The 5,742-nt window shown below is 36.6% G+C and overlaps 1 protein-coding gene across 4 annotated transcripts in view; it reads left to right on the plus strand.

Moving 5' to 3' along the window:
- The first annotated feature begins 544 nt into the window (after positions 1 to 544).
- The window catches only part of Tlr3 (toll like receptor 3), a 21,039-nt gene continuing 15,841 nt past the window's right edge, over positions 545 to 5,742 (plus strand). The window contains exons 1-2 of one of the 4 annotated variants that reach the window (XM_029556396.1): positions 545 to 965; positions 3,712 to 3,768. The gene's annotated coding sequence lies outside the window, so the exon portion shown is untranslated. Of the gene's footprint in view, positions 966 to 2,513; positions 2,569 to 3,711; positions 3,769 to 5,742 lie in introns of all 4 variants that reach the window. The other 3 variants (XM_029556397.1, XM_008853601.3, XM_008853602.3) reach the window with 3 other exon arrangements.

Here is a 5,742-nt window from a genome sequence, read left to right on the forward strand (position 1 = left end):
CAGGCTGTTCTCAACTCCTTTCCTCTGCAAAATTGGATGTCCTTTTGATCAATAAATTAAACTGACTTTACAATGTTGCAAAAAAAAAAAAAAACAAATTAAAGTAAGATAATGACTAAATATGGGCAAATGCTGTCACTTGGCTTAGACCTCAGGGTTTTCCCCTTCGCTCTGAGTAAATCACAGGGCACCCTGTATCTCAGGCTGTTCTCAACTCCTTTCCTCTGCAAAATTGGATGTCCTTTTGATCAATAAATTAAACTGACTTTACAATGTTGCAAAAAAAAAAAAAAACAAATTAAAGTAAGATAATGACTAAATATGGGCAAATGCTGTCACTTGGCTTAGACCTCAGGGTTTTCCCCTTCGCTCTGAGTAAACACTGCTCAAATCTGGCAGGTTTGCAAGGATCTGAAACCTGTAGGGAAGGGATTGTCTCCATTGAAGTTCAGCATTCATTAACCTCCAGAGCTCCGCCCACAGGGAGCAGCCAATTCCGGCCCTTTCTGTTTTCTTCCTTAAATTCGATCTGAGAGTATTCCATTGCATCCTGGCAGCTGCAAAGAAAACAAAACTTTGAAAGGGGACATTTTAAAAACAGTTGAACTATTTCCCTGGAAGGATCCTGTTTTTTCTCATCCTCATTCTCAGCTCGCCTAATAAATACAGAATCCTGCCTTTTGTTTCTTTTCTTTTCTTTTTTTTTTTTAAACTTCAGTTTCACTTTCAGAATTGCAGGAAATTTACCACACTGATGTTCCTGACGAAAACGTCTGAATGAAAAAAGAGAACGGTCTGCAGTCAACGTAGCAGGTGAAGGTGATCTCTTAACTTCCTATGGGACAGAATCTCTCTCTGGATAAAATCAGAAAGTGCTTGGCTTTTAACATTTACTCTCTGCCTTTGAGCTGGTGACTGAGATTGTGTCAGAATCATTCAAGAAAGAATGTGGAAGACTGATACTGGTAGGAGGGGAAAATGTACGGTAATTTGGAATGCAAGCTACAGCAGCAAATCTAATTTTTGTAACAGCATAATTTTTATGCAGCTACTTAAAAATGTTTTCTCTATAGAATGATGTCCTTTGAAAGATGCATTACTGCAGCATCCAAAATGATTTTGGAATAGCCTTAAAAAATGCAGTATGAGGCTGGAGGAGAGGGGTGTCCTTCAACTCTAAAGGTCCTTGCCACTACACAGGATGACCTGAGTTCTAACCCGAGTACCACATGGTGAAGGAGAGAATAGACTCTGACACATTGTCCTGACTCTCTCTCTCTCTGTCTCTGTCTCTGTCTCTGTCTCTGTCTCTCTCTCACGCTCACACAAAAAAGAAGAGTTAGAAGATAAATGTCAAAATATGTTGTATATATATCTGAAATTCTCAAAGAAAAATGTAATTAAAAAATATCACACCTTTGCATTAAGGAAAAAAAAATCTCAAGTCAGTTAAAAATTTACCTCCTTTCCTGCATTTAGTTGACTGGAGGAGAGAAGACAAGAGCTGACATTTATGATAACTGTTCTTGAAAAAGCAAGAACTCTCAGGTGTTCCTAGGAATAAGTAAGGGTTTTCTATTACATAATAAAGCAGAGTAGAGATGGGTCACAGCAAAGTTGTTCAGAAAGTTGCATAGGAAGATCAGAAATCAGTACAAAAAATGATGGATTAGTCTGGGGAAAACAGTCAGCCCTCACCATATTGAAGGTGTAATAAGTTGTTTTCCTGACTTTAAAATGTGACTGTGTGTTGATGGGTCTATGTGTGTAGGTGCTTGTGTATTAACATAGAAAAAGTATTGCAAAGTTTATGAAATAAACTACAAATAGGGATTAGCTCTAGAGGTATTTTGTCTCCAGACTTTGTCATAAAGCAATACAGTCTCTGCCTTGTATGAGGAAATGTAATTCTATGTACTTTCAAAGACACTTCCCCTCTCTCTCTCTCTCTCTCTCTCTCTCTCTCTCTCTCGCACACACACACACTTTCTCACTTTTTCACTCTCACTTCATCCTTCGACTGTATTTTTGTTTATTTAACTGAAATATGTCTTTGCATATGTCAAATACTTCTTTTCTTTTCCTTAATTATTCCGATGAATATGAAACTTAAAATGCTTTCTCCTAAATGTTTTGAAAACTTACCCTTATTGTTTTACCTAATAGTTCATGTTACTGATGAAAAGTTATGTATAAAAAGGATCTATTCCCTTTGGTAATAATTATCTGTATGATATCCTTAGAACATTTTTAGGATTTGTGTGTGTGTGTGCGTGTGTGCGTCCGTGCGTCCGTGCGTGTGTGTGTGTGTGTGTGTGTGTGTGTGTGTGTGTAAATGGTCACCATTCTGGATTTCCTAAGATTATGTTCATGAATTTACTTTTTCACACATTCTGCTTTGTTGCCACCTAGTATACTTTTCAGATCTGACACTGTCTTTCAGTTATTCAAAGATACCTTTTGTAAACATGTTAGTCTTCAGTAATTCTAATTTTTATCTACGGCCTCCCCAGAGGGGTAAATGTCACCTGAGCAAGAATACCTGGCAGGGACTGTACCCATAAAGTGGTAAGTAGAGGCCAGAAGCCCTCATGGTACTGGGAGAATTTGTCAGTTGTTGTTAATCTCTTGCTCTGCCAACTGATTTATAATGCAAACTTTACAGTAGATACGTATGTATAGGAAAAAACTTAGTGTAGATAGTAACCACTGGGAGTCCTGAGCTGTATCCCCTACAGGAAGAGGAGATGCAGTAAAACATGTATTATAGGTAAATTCAGATTTAATATGCTGAATGAAAAATTCCATATACATGAAACTGCATATGATTCCATTTATTTGAGATTAGAAGGAGTCAATTTATAGTAGAAAATAACAGTATTTGAAGTTAACTGGAAGGGAACAGGAATTCCTTGGGATTTGAAACACAGATTTATCTACCTGTCAAAAGTCAGAGAATGTACTCTTAAAATTTGTGCATTTCATTACATGGAATTTTACATTGAATGAAAATGTCTATATTTAAGTACTGAAGCTAGAGATAAGAAAGTACATTCTGTTTAGGGAGAAGAGTACTGATGTTTGCAATATACTTGTATAAACTGAAGATGTCATTATAAAATTCTTTGACGTGCTGTGTACTTAAGATTTTTTAACTAAAATATTTGCAAAATATGACTCAAGTATACCTTTGCATTGGATCATTTAACAGCAATAAAAATGGATGAATGTTGAGATATGATGAGATGTGGCTAATTCTTACAAACTTAATTTTCAGCAAAGAATAAAAAAGATAAATCAAAATGATATATTCATTACTCTCCTTAGCTATGGGGGTATATTCTAAGACCACAGAGGGTACCTGAAACCATCCATAGTACTAAGCCCTACATCCACTGATTTCCTATACATACACATCTTTGGTAAAGTTCAATTTATAAATTAGGCATAATAAGAGACTAATAATAATTAATCGAACAGTTTTGACCTTGTGATAATATGAATATGGTCTCTGCCTCTGCCTCTGTCTCTCTGTGTCTCTGTGTCTCTGTCTCTGCCTCTCTGTCTCTCTGTCAAAATGCCTCAATTCGTCATTGCACCGTAGTAATGTTTTGCATCATGGTTGTCACAGGTAACTGAAACTGTAGAAAGTAAACTATGATAATGAAAGACTATTGTGATGCATAAATTCATTAATATTTATTTCAAAAGCAGGTAGAATTCCATGTAAGAAGTAACTACATTTGGGAAGAAGGGGGTATTGATGAGGTAGGTGTGAGGGAGGGTTCTAAAATATCAGAGTTTTTCATTTCTCAATCTGACCAGTGATTATATTAATACACTCATTTATGAGAAGTCAACAATTTGTATATTTATGATTTGTGTGCTGTTCTTTATGCATTTAAAATAAAATTATTAAAATAGAAACAATCACTGTAGGTATATGAAACCTAAGCATATTATCTAAAAACACAAAATGAAAAGAAGGAAAATACAAAACTTGAACTCTGCTATGAATAGGATTACAGAGGAGCGTCAATGTCCACCTAAAAATGATTCCAAAAGGGAGGATATAGGAAAAGTAGGAAAGGAAATAATCTGTGTGATAATAGAAAAAAAAATATCTGAAAGGAAACATGAACTTTCAGATTGAAAATAGCAGATAGCATGTAGATACATTTCAAAGGAAAGACACAGCTTGAAGTATCTGTGAAATTTTGCATTTTCTTGTATAAAAAAAGATACAAAGAGAAAAAAAAGATTCTTTAGATAAAGGAAGGGAAATAAGGTAGGTATCAGACTTCGTTTTTAATGTATATCTTTTAATTAAGCTTTGTTCATTTCATATAATAGATCTTAATCAAACTTAGACCCACTCCCCCATCTGTGCTTCCCCACAGCCCCCCACCCCTATGCAATTTCTGCATTCTGTCATATATGTTAAGTCCTATCCAGGCAAGCATTTGTACCCAGATGTTCCTCCATACAAGTTCCTCTACTGGAGTCAAGTCAGCCTATCTAGAGTCTCACCCTCAAACAAGATCAACTTTCCCTCCCTAACAGTAACCAGCTACCAATAGTTCCTTGGCTAAGGTTGGGGCCTATTGCACATTTCCTCAGCTCTAGGCTGGGTTTTTTGTCTGTTGAGTTTATATGGGTCTTGTCCATACTCACTATTGTTGTAAGTTCATATGAGCAAGTATTATGGAAATAGAGCTTATCAGATGCTAAAGGATTTTGCAATGTGATGGTAATTAAGAACTCCCAGAAGGGAGAAGTGAACAGGAATCTTCCCCTGCCACCTATGGTTATCCAGGATAAAAGTCTTTGTTTTCCAAAGCCATCATATTCCTGTATGGAAATCTTTTGTTACTTAAGGCTTTTGTATTCCTGTAAACTTTGCATTTCTATTACCCTTGCACTCCCTGTTATCTTACTTAATTACCATATATATGCTATGTACCTTTTGCTTGCATTCCTCCCATGAGTATAAAAACCCTCCAAAACTTGAACAGGGGGTCTGACTCATTTGATTCAGGGTGTCAGTCCCACTAGTGTCAAATTTAACTTCCTCTCCCCACCTGACTTTGGCTGTTGGTCTCTGATTTTTCTGTAACACAAGTTCCCAAAGGCTTGGATGACTCTGTTTCCTTATGATCATGTACCAACCCTGGCTATTACAATCTCTTCTGCAATGGTTCCTGAGCCATATGTGAGTGCAGTTTAATATAGGAGTCCTATCCAGGGACACACACTCCGCAGTCTCTTAGGTATCAGGCTTCTTAACAACACCGGATAGTTGAAGACAAAGGAATGATGCCTTCATGATTTTGTGTGAAATGTATTTTGAGGTCAATATGGTCAGTATTCATGAAGAAAGCATTAAAATGAAACCCATTATTTTGCACAATAATATATGCTAATCAAAATGAATGAGAAAAAAGAATTTTGTACTTCAAATGGCTCACATACAAAAATTACTGAATGTGGGAATGACTTATAAAATGAACACAGTTTGGACTAATGACTTTTAATGAACTCCAGCAAAACCATGTGCTCTTATGTCTTGTGACCTTGGCACTGTTGTACCTCATCCACTGGACCCCAAAAAGACCACTGAGGATCCAACACACCAAAATGCAAAAGCAAAAGCTTATGGTTTATTCAGGCTTAAGCTCGGGGACTCAGACCTCACCAACTCAACGGATCCATGCTGAAGGCCCAGAGTAAGGGAGAGTGGAG

Source organism: Nannospalax galili, unplaced genomic scaffold, assembly GCF_000622305.1.
Source record: "Nannospalax galili isolate Female #2095 unplaced genomic scaffold, S.galili_v1.0 scaffold46, whole genome shotgun sequence".
NCBI lineage: Eukaryota > Metazoa > Chordata > Mammalia > Rodentia > Spalacidae > Nannospalax > Nannospalax galili.